This window comes from Prionailurus bengalensis, chromosome C2, assembly GCF_016509475.1.
Source record: "Prionailurus bengalensis isolate Pbe53 chromosome C2, Fcat_Pben_1.1_paternal_pri, whole genome shotgun sequence".
NCBI lineage: Eukaryota > Metazoa > Chordata > Mammalia > Carnivora > Felidae > Prionailurus > Prionailurus bengalensis.
The window spans coordinates 115,647,940-115,662,225 of record NC_057350.1 but is presented as its reverse complement, the minus strand read 5'-3'; the positions used below and the strand labels follow the sequence as shown (position 1 = coordinate 115,662,225).

General features: G+C 41.6%; 1 non-coding gene across 1 annotated transcript; it reads left to right on the top strand.

Moving 5' to 3' along the window:
- The first annotated feature begins 12,101 nt into the window (after positions 1 to 12,101).
- Positions 12,102 to 12,186, top strand: TRNAQ-UUG. The gene has a single exon. It is a non-coding gene; the product is annotated as a tRNA-Gln (tRNA).
- The last annotated feature ends 2,100 nt before the right edge of the window (positions 12,187 to 14,286 follow it).

The window sequence follows — 14,286 nt, the reverse complement described above, 5'->3', positions numbered from 1 at the left end:
TGAAACTAGACCACTTTCTCACACCATTCACAAAAATAAACTCAAAATGGATAAAGGACCTAAATGTGAGACAGGAAACCATCAAAACCTTAGAGGAGAAAGCAGGAAAAGACCTCTCTGACCTCAGCCGTAGCAATCTCTTACTCGACACATCCCCAAAGGCAAGGGAATTAAAAGCAAAAGTGAATTACTGGGACCGTATGAAGATAAAAAGCTTCTGCACAGCAAAGGAAACAACCAACAAAACTAAAAGGCAACCAACGGAATGGGAAAAGATATTCGCAAATGACATATCAGATAAAGGGCTAGTATCCAAAATCTATAAAGAGCTCACCAAACTCCACACCCGAAAAACAAATAACCCAGTGAAGAAATGGGCAGAAAACATGAATAGACACTTCTCTAAAGAAGACATCCGGATGGCCAACAGGCACATGAAAAGATGTTCAGCGTCGCTCCTTATCAGGGAAATACAAATCAAAACCACACTCAGGTATCACCTCACGCCAGTCAGAGTGGCCAAAATGAACAAATCAGGAGACTATAGATGCTGGAGAGGATGTGGAGAAACGGGAACCCTCTTGCACTGTTGGTGGGAATGCAAATTGGTGCAGCCGCTCTGGAAAGCAGTGTGGAGGTTCCTCAGAAAATTAAAAATAGACCTACCCTATGACCCAGCAATAGCACTGCTAGGAATTTATCCAAGGGATACAGGAGCACTGATGCATAGGGCCACTTGTACACCAATGTTCATAGCAGCACTCTCAACAATAGCCAAATTATGGAAAGAGCCTAAATGTCCATCAACTGATGAATGGATAAAGAAATTGTGGTTTATATACACAATGGAATATTACATGGCAATGAGAAAAAATGAAATATGGCCTTTTGTAGCAACGTGGATGGAACTGGAGAGTGTGATGCTAAGTGAAATAAGCCATACAGAGAAAGACAGATACCATATGGTCTCACTCTTATGTGGATCCTGAGAAACTTAACAGGAACCCATGGGGGAGGGGAAGGAAAAAAAAAAAAAGAGGTTAGAATGGGAGAGAGCCAAAGCATAAGAGACTGTTAAAAACTGAGAACAAACTGAGGGTTGATGGGGGGTGGGAGGGAGGAGAGGGTGGGTGATGGGTATTGAGGAGGGCACCTTTTGGGATGAGCACTGGGTGTTGTATGGAAACCAATTTGTCAATAAATTTCAGAAAAAAAAAAAAAAAAAAAAAGAAAATTCACATATAACTTTTAACTCTCTAAAATACTAATAGCCACTGTTGAGCACTAGCTTACTGATAACATAAATAGTCAATTAATACATATTTTGTGTTATATGTATTATATGCTGTATTCTTATAATAAAGTAAGCTTGGAGGAAGAAAATGTTATTAAGAAAATCGTAAGGAAGAGAAAATACATTTACAATATTGTACTATATTTATCAAAAGAAAATTCAAGTGTAAGTGAATCCATGGAGTTGAAACCCATGGCTGTTCAAGGGTCAACTATATAAGTAGCAGAAGCCAGTTCTAGCTGCCCTAACCAAAGGGACATTAATTATGAACTAAAAAGTAAGAATGCAGATGGACAGGGGGAACCAAACTCCATAGGAAATCCAGAATGTCTTTACTTTCCATCTTGGCCTCTTTTTGACTCTTCTGTCTGTAACTTCATTCTTCTTAATGCAGACTCATTTGTCTCTTTCACAGTCCACACAAAAGAATATGGCTACTGGCAGTTACCAAGTTTACATTTTTCTCTGTTCAAGAGACTCATCAACCTCAGATTCTGAAGGAAGGGAGTTACACTGGACAAGGATGCACTCACATACGTGGGGACTGAATAAACATGGCTGCTGGGAGCCATCTCTGCACCCATGTAGATGGAGGAACAGGCATTCTAAAGGGAACATGAGCATAGGACCAGGCAGAGAGGCTGGGAGCTGTGCTTTATTTGAAACTATAATCAGGACATACAACTGCAGGAAAAGAAAGGTGGAGACAAGGAGCAGTGTTAAGTCATCTTAGCTACAATCTCCTGGCTCTCTCCTCACTTTAGACTGTGGCTAATTTTATTCTTGGGTTAAAAATAAGCTTCTTGGGACACCTGGGTGGCTCAATCCATTAAGCGTCCAACTCTTTGGTTTCCACTCAGATCACGATCTCACAGTTCATGGGTTTGAGCCCCACATGGGGCTCTGCACTGACACAGCAGGGCCTACCTGGGATTCTTTCTCTCCCTCTCTCTCTGCCCCTCCCCACTTGCACATGTAGGCATGCACACACACTCCCACTCTCTCAAAAAAAAATAATAAAATAAAATAAATATGCTTCTTGGCCCAAGATTAAACCAGAGTTCACCTTCACCTGCATTGCCCTTTCTCTTCCATGCTCCCATCCCCATCTGGTAGTTGTAGTTCAGCATCTCACAGTGGCCATTTACCCCCTCATCAAGCCAGGGAATCTCCTAGGTCTCATTGTCATGTTCAGACAAGGTAGCTCCTGGGATGCCTGCCCCATGGTCTGAAGCTCAAGATGTGGGTCTGGCTGCTCCAAAGGGCTGGCTTGCTCCCTTGAGGGATAGGGGAGCTGAGGACTTCCAGAACATGCCTGTGACAATCAGCACATGAATACTTGTTTTCTAGTTTGAGTATCTTTTCCTTGGGTTTTATAATAGAGTCAGACACGTGAAATGGTGGAAGGCCTCAAAGATCACCTGAGTCTCAATGGAGAGTGGCCTGTGGGTTTCTAAAACCACACACGCTGATTCAGCCCTAAGGAAACAGGGAATCTCTAAGGGTGGGGACAGGAATCTCATTTGAAGAAAACTCTCTAAGTGATTCTATTTGCACAGCCAAAGTTGAAATCCACTGAGGTAGATGGTCTGACTTCCTAATTTTATAAATGAGACCACTGAGGTCTAGAGAGATTAATTTCAGTTCAGAAGCAAAGCCACAGATTAAATCAAAACAAAAACAAACCCTAAACATGGAAACTAATTCCTCTGCTTGTGTATTTTGAACCTGGTCAACCAGGTGGTTCTCTGTGATTCTTTTGCTTCCCCAGATCCCAGCTGCCTTTGGGGAGAATGGCAAAAACAAAAACAAACAAACAAACAAACAAAAAAAACCTGTTATCCAGCTTCTGTACATTTAGGGGAAGGAAGAGAGGACAATTAAATAGTATGCAGAATAGAGACGTGTCAGTTTCTCCCATGTTGTAACTGAACTTTACAGCTCTTCTGTGTGGAGCCGTTTCCAGGTTAAGAAAGGGAGACTCAGATGGGTTAAGTACACAGGCTAAAGTCACAAGGCTGGAGGGTGACATGCTCTGGATTCCTACTCGAATCTCTGACTCAGACACTCATATTCTTCCTTCACACATTTGGCTTATTTATACTACTTCCCAACACTGTCACCCATGAAAAATGACTTACAGGATTTTTTATTTGATATTTCTGAATCACACAATTCCAAGACACTAATCATTTGGGCTCTACTTTAATTAGATAAATGATTTTTTTTTCAACGTTTTTTTTAATTTATTTTTGGGACAGAGAGAGACAGAGCATGAACGGGGGAGGGGCAGAGAGAGAGGGAGACACAGAATCGGAAACAGGCTCCAGGCTCCGAGCCATCAGCCCAGAGCCTGACACGGGGCTCGAACTCACGGACCGCGAGATCGTGACCTGGCTGAAGTCGGACGCTCAACCGACTGCGCCACCCAGGCGCCCCGATAAATGATTTTAAAATCAATCTGGGGGCACCTGGGTGGCTCAGTCAGTTAAGCCTCCAACTTCAGCTCAGGTCATGATCTCACTGCATGAGTTTGAGCCCTGCATTGGGCTCTGTGCTGACAGCTCAGAGCCTGGAGCCTGCTTTGGATTCTGTGTCTCCTTCTCTCTCTGTTCCTCTCCTGCCTGCGTTCTGTCTCTCTCTCTCTCTCTCAAAAATAAATAAAGATTAAAAAAAAATTTTTTTTAAATCTTTCTAAAAATCAATCCAGTGTTTTTCAAATAGGAAGACTTTACACCAGTCTGAGTGAAATTATCAGAACTCTGGTGGGCACACTACTAAGGCTATGGTGGTATTCAATAAACTTGGTTTTCCTGTAGCAAAATAGAACTGTCAACAATTAAGATATGAGCACAATTAAAAGTAAAAACAAAAAAAAAAGAGTAATTTTTTTCCTACACTTAGTACAGGAAAGAAACAATAAAGCTTATTTTCATTTTCTTTACTCCAGTCTAATATGGAAAAGGATTCCCCCACGTGGCCTTGGACCTTAGATAAAAAATATGCATGCCTTTTTTCAGAAAAGTGGGGGTGAAACTCTCCCCCTCTTGCTCTCATGCCAATTAAAATTTGGTTCCATGGGGCTTCTATCAGTTGGGAGTCAAAGATCACACAAAGATGAGAAGTGAAGGCAGTCGACTCAGAGCAGATTTTTAGATACCACTTTCCAGGGATCCCTGGTGACAGAGGAGCTTTTATGTGTGTGTGTGTGGTTGAGTTCTGAATAACAAATCTTCCTGCTGTACATTTGTTTAGTCGTTTCTATGACTTCGACACACTTGGAGACTTAGGCTGAAGCATAAATAAGAGGCAATGTGAGCGTTCTCCAAGGAACCATTCCAAGTTGGTGAGTTAATACTCTACTCAGACCTCGTGGCCTTGCCACTCTCAGTCAAACTGGTTTTTTGTGACTGTCAGTCAAAGTCCAACATGGCACGCTTCCCACTGATACTGAATGAGCTGAGAACTCAGGTAACTGTTGATTTTGCCCTAGGGAATTTTACTGAGAAGGGCATTACAGCAATGGAGCAATTGAGACTCCGTGTGTGTGTGTGTGTGTGTGTGTGTGCGCGCATGTGTTGTGTGTGTGAGAGGGACAGACAGATACCAAGGAAACATGACAGATTTGGGTTGGCTACAATGCTTGCTTGCTTCTGGCCAAGGTGGCTGGTTGACCTAACTTCCTATCTCCTTGTTCATAGTCTCTGCCTGGCATTGATGGAGGAGAATTGAAGCATTACTGTCCGGGTAAGCACTACCCTAGCATCTAATATAAACGCCATGCCTCAAATTTCCTCCCCAGAAAGGGAGCTGAGATTCTAACTAGCTGAATCATCTAGTGACAACGCCTTTCATTGTGTTAGGTTACAAAAACACAGTAGTAGCCTACTATGGGAATGCTGATGTGAAATCCATTCCATTTTTATGTTAAATAATTAGTCTGCCCCATTTCAAATGACTGAAAGATTCTGCAGAGTCATGGGTTTTCAAAAAAGTGGTTTGGAAGTTACCTTTTCAGATTTACAAGATGAGGAAAAGACTTGAGCAAGAATTGCAAAGGGACTGAAACACCAACTTGAAGCCTAAAAATTATCTAGAATACCTGTAATGCATTAATTCCTGCCCAGTAGGAACCAAATAAGCTTCTCTGGTGAGATCCCTTAGGCTCTCCCTATGAGTCACTGAATCAGGAATCTGGGATAGAAATGCCAGTTGTGGAGGGAATGCTATTAAAAGCAAGCTGGGGATGTGGAATCCCTGCTTTGCCTTGCATCTCTTTTTGCACATGCAGGTTCTGGCAGCTCTCACGCCCCCTCAAGACAACACCGGGGAGAATGACTGTAGGGCGTGCTCCTTCTAGACCGCCCTCCTCCCCCACCTTCCTGACTGCCTTTCCAGGGTTCCTGGTGTGTTCTGCCATGACTTGATACTTTTAGGAATCAGGAGCCCAGATACAGCATCACATCTACATTGGCACCAGGCTTGCGTGTTTCTTTCGACTTTTTTTATAATTAGAAAAAAGAACATGAACATAGACAAGTGGAAAGCATTTTTTCCCTAAAATCATGTATGTGACATTACATAGGCATGTCCTTTCACTGCTCACAATATATGAAAGATAATTTAAAACTTATTATTGGGCACCTGGGTGGCTCAGTAGGCTAAGTGTCCAACTTCGGCTCAGGTCATGATATCATGGTTCCTGAGTTTGAGCCCTGCTTCAGATTCTGTGTCTCCCTCTCTCTCTGCCCTCTCCCTGTACGTGCTCTGTCTGTCTGTCTGTCTCTCTCTCAAAACTAAATAAAACATAAAAAAAAACAACAACATTATTGTTGGAGGTGGGAGAGGCGCCTGGGTGGATCAGTCAGTTAAGCGTCTGACTCTTGACTTCGGCTGGGGTCGTGATCTCCCGGTGGTGAGATCTAGCTCATGGAGCCTGCTTAAAATTCCTTGTCCCTCTCCTTCTGCCCCTCCTCCACTCATGTGCGCACGCATGCGCTCTCTCTCTCTCAAAAAATAAAATACAATTATTGTGGGGAATTTTTAAGGAAAACATTTTTAAGGATCTCTAACAAATTCATTTTTTATTCATTTTCTGGAAAGGATATGAATCAGAATTTTCCTCTCATTTTCATTCTTCTGAAAGAATTTCTGATCAATGAATGAGGATCATTCATTCCACAAATATCAATTGAGTAATTCCTGTGTGTCATGCATGCACGTCTGAGAACTTTAGTTGTCTAGCTCACTAAATTTTCACAACAACATTTTGAGGTAGGTACTATACATCATCATACGGGTGATAAAATTGAAGAGCTTAAATGACTTTCCCAAGTCCTCAAACCTTGAACCTGATGGCTAGGATTTGAATTCAGGCAGTCTGAATCCAGAGCCCCCTCTCTTAACTGCGACATCATACCGCCTCCAACCTGGTGGGCTTGGTCAGATAAGAGCAAATATTGACAAAAGCATTGTACACTGTACATAAAATATACTTAGTGCTCAGATACTGGTTTCTAAATACCATTCTGCAATAAAAGGAATCAGGACTCCTTGAAGAAATGGTTGATTCTAGAACTGAAGAAAGGGAAACACAAGATAATTCTGGGATGTCTTATCCAGTGTTCTGTGTTCTTTTATGCGATGGTCAGTCGGATATGGCCAGAGGAGACAAAGAAGTTTGGGGAAACAAAATAGATTATACTCACAGCCCTAGAGACAGGAAGCACAGGGCCACCTGGAAAAAACACCAGGCAGAGGGGCAGGAGTCAGCAGAGCCTAGGCCACCTTTATTGAAGCTGAAGGGCAAGTCAAAGCAGGGCTGGCTAAATAATTTAAAATGTGGCTAGTTTGAATAATTTCGGTGAGCTCTCAGCTGTAGGAATGGTCCCGGGTTGCCTGGCAACCTGGGATGGTCAAGGCAGAAGAATGGGGCCTCCCGAAATCATGAACCTGAGAGAAGAGGCTCTAGATTGGCTAGTTTGCCTATCAAAGTCATGTTCCTGGCTGGACCTTTGCTGTGTCCCTGTGTGAACAATTGTCCTCCCAATGTGACCAATTATTTTTTATTTTGTATACTATTTCAGTTTAGTATTCTGGTTTGCACTTCAGGCCATGGCAGTTATTATCCATACTGATGCTCAAGATGTTCCCTCTCAGGTCAAGTTGAGTCCTGTGTCCTTTTGCTATGACCTACTAGTCTTTGGTAACTTCTTGCTATCTGGTATAACATGAAGCACCAGGCTCATTTTGTACATTTCCTGCCCTAGACCTGGAACCCATTATTTCTCTCAGAAGCCCTGGATCTTTGTAGTGGGAAAACGTATTTCAAAATCACAGTTTGGGCTCAAGGAACATCCCCAGTGTAATTGTTCTTAAAATTCCGATGTTGGAGTGACACTGGGAAAAGAGATTCTTTTACTGTTCTTTTCATACTCCTCTGTATTATTTGAATTTTCACCACGTGTATTCATTCTTATCATTTGTTTGTTGCGTACAAATAGTACATAATTACAGACTTGAAAAAAAGTCGAAGTAAACATTCTATCAAACCTTTTCCATGACATTTCCCTTGCCAGCAATAACTGCATTTATGAAATTGCTGTGACTTCTTTCAGACTTCATCTTAGACCACACTGTTCCCTAAATAAGACTAGTGCCCTAAGGATTCCACATTCTATTTTAATCTATTTGGATGACTCAAAGAAACAATAATCTGAGGTAAAAATACAATGGATAGCAATGTAAATCTTCACCTTGACCAGTAAGTAGGGTCTCTGTGCTTAACTCCAGGGGGCGCTGTTTACATCCTCGTCGTGGTGATAGATGCAGCAACAAACCTGCAAAGGAACCGATAAAACCGTAAGCAAAAGACGTGAACAGATAGGAAATGGCTCTTAAATATATGATAAGATGCTCAGGTTTGCTTTTAATAAGACAAACCCAAAATAAAACTACACCAGGATACTGTTTTTCATCTCTCAGATTGGCAAAGATGAAAATGCTTGCTCACACACCTTCCTTTAATGCTGGTGAAATGCCTGTATTTCCGGCAGTTTGACAGCAGGCATTCAATGACAAATGTGTTCATATCTGCTCATTTAAAACACTTCTGGCAACTTACAAATGTATACAAAGATACTTGAATATTTAGAAAATGATGCATGTATACACTAGGGCTTCTTGATAAGGGCTGCACAGGAAAATCTAGGGGACTTACCAGATTGGAAGGGGGAGAAATTGTGTTTTGGTTTTCATTAAACTCTAACCGAAATTTATCATTTCCTTTCATTATGAAAGTAGGCAGGAAGCCACAATAGTGTCAACCTGAGCCTTTGTTACCAGTAAAAATCAGATCTTCTATGCATACTTCAGTTGTTGTAGCCATTCTGCAATATCATTTATTTCGTCCATACTTCGATATTAGAGTAGTTATTAGGCCCACCACTAGATCTTGTGTCTTAACTCATGAATAAATAAGTGCACATATTTTTAAATAAAAAAAATATTTTGATAACTGTATTTCAGTGTAGTTGATTTCTTTTTAATCTCAAGGATTTTGTTTTATACATTATGGTGAGAAGAAATGCATCGGCTTTACCAGACGACCAAAGGGGTGCATGGCACAAAGTAAATTAAGAACAGAGCAGTTCATTGCATTGCATTGAACAGCATTGCCTTGCTGTGATATATAACATGGGATGGGAAGCTTCCAAAAGTGTGACCTGGCTAAACAATATTTGTGCATTGCTATAGTGGAATACTTTGCAGCTGCAAAAAAAAAAAAAAGAGGAATCTCTTTAATAAAATGAAACAATATCCCAAATATTGTGAAGAAAGACAGTAAAGCAGCACTCAGAACAATGTGTGCAGTGTTCTACCACTTGTATAAAAAGTGGGGGGGGGGCATTATATAATATGAATGCCTATCTGCTTGTATGTGTGTAAAATACCTCTGGAAGACAGGCAAGCAGCTGGAAATATTGGTGGCCTCCAGGGATGTGAACTGGGTGGTTGAGGGCCTGGAGTGTTAGGGAGACTTTTTTCCCTGATGCAGTTCATACTACATTTAATTTTTGAATGTTGTGATGGTATCATCTATTCAAAAGTTAAATAAAACCCGGCATTTAAAAATTCCTTGCTAGCGTCTGTCAAGGGGGTTGCTATACACAGCCACAACAGAACTTTTCAAAGTCCAGTCCCCACCCTGTCTTTGGAACCACACACAGCCTGACCTGGAGCGAAGCCCTGAGGGTTTTATCATTTTAACCTCTTACTCTGTCCAAACCCCCAATAAAACGTTCCCAAGGCTTCCTGGGAGGCTGGGTGGCTCTGTTGGTGAATCGTCCAACTTTGACTCAGGTCATGATCTCACAGTTCGTGGGTTCGAACCCTGTGTCGGACTCTGTGCTGACAGCTCACAGCCAGGAACCTGCTTCAGATTCTGTGTCTCCCTCTCTCTGCCCCTCCCCCTGCACACGCACGCGCTCGCTCCCTCGCTCTCTCTCTATCAAAAATAAATAAGAATTTAAAAAAATAATTTAATAAAAATTTCAAAAACCTTCCCAAGACTTCCTTGGCTCTTGCCTTTCCTTATACCTTTAGCATTTGCTATTCCAGAAGTAAAATCTAGCCTATTCCAATTCAAAGCAGACCCTGCGGTCTCGTCTCTACTTCTGCTGCATCACAAATGCTCACGAAGCGAGCTGGCACTGGCAGAATTATTCCTACTGGGCAGTGAAGAGAAGCACATGAATGTTCACCAGTTACGCATTTTTAGTCTCCAATATTACTTGTTCACGTTTCATAATATACTTATTTTAAAACGGAGTCTTACTCATTGAATGGGGTAGATTTTTAGTGTTGTCACAAGCGCAGCCTAATTACTACTATTTGTAAGAAAGCACAAATATTATGGGATTAGATCACTAAAAGATTTCTTCTTCCCCAAACTTCTGTCGTGAATTTCCTACCGTTTTTGAAATGAAGCCAAGTTTCAGTGCAATACACTGATGACCACGCTTCTCTCGTGTGTCTTCAGCAATATAGGGAACATTTATACTACCAAAGTAAAATATTCTGAAGAAAATATTAATGCTGAGTCCAAGTAACAATACTGGTATGAGTGTTGACTGCCAACAGCATTCAAGTTGCAAAACAATTGTGTTTGTAAGTATTTGTGTGGAGCATTATGATAACAAATGCTGATTCTCCTTGAGATCTGGGTCAGCAGAGGGAAGCCTGCGTTTGTTTTTGGAAAACATTTTGTTTAGAAGCAGACTCAAGGCTATTTGCACGACAAGCAAAACTATAGCAGAGTCTTGCCACAAGAAGTCGAACAAATCACTTAAAAATTACAACATAACCTTATTTTCATGACGGACTCTGGGAAAATATTTGAGGTCTCAACAGAAACCCCTGGCTTGTTTTTGAGTCAGAAATGTGTTTTCTTTGGAGTCATGAACAGGATGAAGAAAACCGGGACAACCGCCAAGGCTCTGTGCTTTGAGCTCGTCGACGCTGAAAGAGAAAAAGTGGCTGGATCGCCAGTTGATTGGGGCGGGGGCCAGGGATCTTCGGGAGGAAGGAGGGAGATAAAACTTCCTGTTGCTTCTGAAGAAACTGTGTAGCCAGGTGAGTTGTTAAGAAAGGAACAAGTGACTTTTCCAGTTCCTTTTTTCCCCCGATTACACCCGGTACAAAAAATGTCCCCAGAATGTGTTCCCCAGAGGAGAGCATGGAGGTTAGGGCTTTGGAGTTGAAGGCACACAAACCACCTAATCAAGGAAGGCTGGTTTTCCTCAGTCTTTTTGGAGACTCTGAGGTCTTGAGGGCCTCTGTGGGCCCGTGTGTGGTAGAGGAGTGGACCAGCAGGACAAGCATCCAGGTCTTCCTGGAACACATTGCCTGACCAATACCTTGGAAACTGACGAGTCACAGCAAACGGAGGAGGTGATCAGGACTCTGCAGAGTATGGCATCTCAAATACCAGGAGATCCTTGCATGAACCCCTGGAGGATGAGAGAGAATTCCCAAACACGACTGAGGTTGAGTTTTTCTGCCAGTCACGTGGGTGGAAGTACAGAACCAACTTCTCTGATTTAGAGAAATGTAGCATTTGCACGTCGGAAAGTGGCAGTGTGACATTTGTATGGCTACATTGGAAGTATCTATCTAGAGTCAAGTATAAATCTCACCTCCCCTGTACTACCACTACTCCCATGCAAACATGGATGCCTGTGCATGTGTGCATACACCACACACACACACACACACACACACACACGCTTCTATTGGCATCTTGGAAATGAAACTGCCTAGGACTGACTTGCCTCTCCACCCTTCCCTATCCACCCTTCAGTCTTCAAGTTTCCTGTCGCATTAGTCTTATTTGTTGGCTACATTATTATTTCAATTAATTCTACAAAAAATTATTGAGTGCCTAATATTTGCCTATAACTCAAAGGTGGGATTCCAGTCCTCCAGATGTTCATAGGCTAGAGCATAATGTTGAGCACAGAGGGGCAGGTATGGGTAGGGGGAAGTGACAACAGTTCATGTCTCTAGAAGGAGGACAGAGGACTTTAATGGTACAGAGGGGCAGGTAACCCAACCTGGAATGAGAGGAAGGATCAGGGTAAGTTTTTGCAAGAAATGATGACTTAGCAGATCTTGAGTTTGCAGAGGGTAAATGAGAGCAGAATAACGTTCCTGGGAGAGGAACCAGGGCAAATCTTGGGGGATATGAAAAATATGGTCTATTTATGAACCATAGAGTTTGCATCATAAAAATATAAGCTATAGGGGCGCCTGGGTGGCTCAGTCGGTTGAGTGTCTGACTTTGGCTCAGGTCATGATCTCACGGTTCGTGGGTTCGAGCCCCACGTCAGGCTCTGTGCTGACAGCCCGGAACCTGGAGCCTGCTTCAGATTCTGTGTCTTCCTCTCTCTCTGCCCCTCCCCCTCCCCTCACGCTCTGTCTCTCTATCTCTCTCAAAAATAAATAAACATTAAAAAATTTAAAAAATATATAAGCTATAAAGGAAGCAACCACATATTGGTTCTGCCTGTTGCTCTTTCTACACATTATGCTCTACATACTGTCCTTAATGGTTATCTAATTTCTCAAAGATTCTGCTCAGTTGGAACATATGTCAGAAGAAATAGCAAGCCAAGCGAAATGATTTCCAGTAGCAAAGTAAAAGACTATCAGGAGGGTTTTATCAGAAAAATCATATGGAAGTCCTGAATTCCTCCCGGTATATATGAATCATCAAATTATATTGGTCAGATGCTTAGACCTTTTCACTTCCATACCTAGGTTAAGAATTGTAATATAATAGATTCTGAGAATAGCACATAATAGGAGATGTTACTGCCACAAATATCTTCCCATATGCGGACAGATTTAACATGAAATTTAGTGCTTGCCAACTGAAAATAAAATTATTAAATTATTTCATGCGTAATTTGATTACCTCTGGTTGAGAGGACACAGAAAGGTTAGGTCATGACATGCTTTCCCACATGAAGAGAAATGTGGTTTTCAGACTCAGTGCAGAAGGTCTATCATGTAAGATTCTGTCCTCGGCTAATTCCCTGATGCAGGTATTCCCCCCCCTTCTGCTTTACTCTCCATCTTAAACCATCTCTCCTTTTGGGAAGTGTCCCATGAACCAGACTCAGTGTGTTTTTAGCAGTCCGTTCATTCCTCCATGAAGACAAAGGAGCATCATTCTCTACGAATGTTTATGGCACAAATTGACACGTTTTTCAGGAATTCAGTGTGCCAAGTAGAGATAGAAAATGCAATGAGACTGAGGAACTGGTGCCTCAACTCAGTTCCTTCCTCCAAAAATTTTTTGCAAATTTTGTTGCCTGGGAATAATTTAAGATTTTTTTGTTCCTTCAAAGCAAGTTTTTAAAACTTGTACCACGCACGCCTGTGACAACATGGTGATACCTATACCCCTTCTCAGAGTACTGTTTCTAAATGCATAAAATAAAATACATATGATTGCACTGAAAATAGATAATCCACATGTTTATGTTTTGCTCAAGATTCAAAAATTTTTCTATTTTTTTTGTTTCAAGTTTTTTTTAAAATTCTAGTTAATTAACATATAGTGTAATATTAGTTTCAGGAGTAGAATTTAGGGACTCATCACTGACATATGATACCCAGAGCTCATCACAAGTGCCCTCCTTAATGTCCATCACCCAGTTAGCCCATCTCCCTGCCTAGCTCCCCTCCAGCAACCCTCTGTTCTAGAAATACAATGATCAAAATGGCTTTCTAAACTTCATAATAAAAATAATATGTGTCTTTATTAACACACTAAATAAAAAGATCCAGCTGCAGGTCTCATACCTACCATATTTTGAAGTAGTGATGAGTATAAAGGATATTTCAAGATATTTGCAATAGTCCTAATGTGATAGGAACAAGTCTTTGATTTCTCCTGGTGGCAGATTCACAGGAACAGTTAATAATTGTGATTCAGAATCTACATTTATAATTGTGGAGACTACTAGAGGTTCAAGAAATTTAAAAAAAAATATTTTTTCTTCAGTGGTGCCTGGGAGGCTCAGTTGGTTAAGCATCTGACTCTTGGTTTCAGCTCAGGTCACGATCTCGTGGTTTGTGAGTTTGAGCCCCACATGAGGCTCCATGCTGAGAGTGCGAGCCTGCTTGGGATTCCCTGTCTCCCTCTCTCTCTGCCGGTCCCCCACTCATGCTGTTTCTGTCTCTCTCAAAATAAATAAATGCACTTAAAATATTTTTAATCTTTAAAAATAAAAACAGTATTTTTTCTTCATCCAAGTGCATGGGCTGCTGAATTCTATCCCTGCACCCAGACAAAGAACACTTGTTTTACCCTGGAATCAACACATTGACTCTATTTCTACTGTTAATATAGGGATCATCCTAATAAGACCCATCCCTCCATGAGAAGACAAAGGGCATCTTCGCTTCCAGTTAGGAGGTACAAG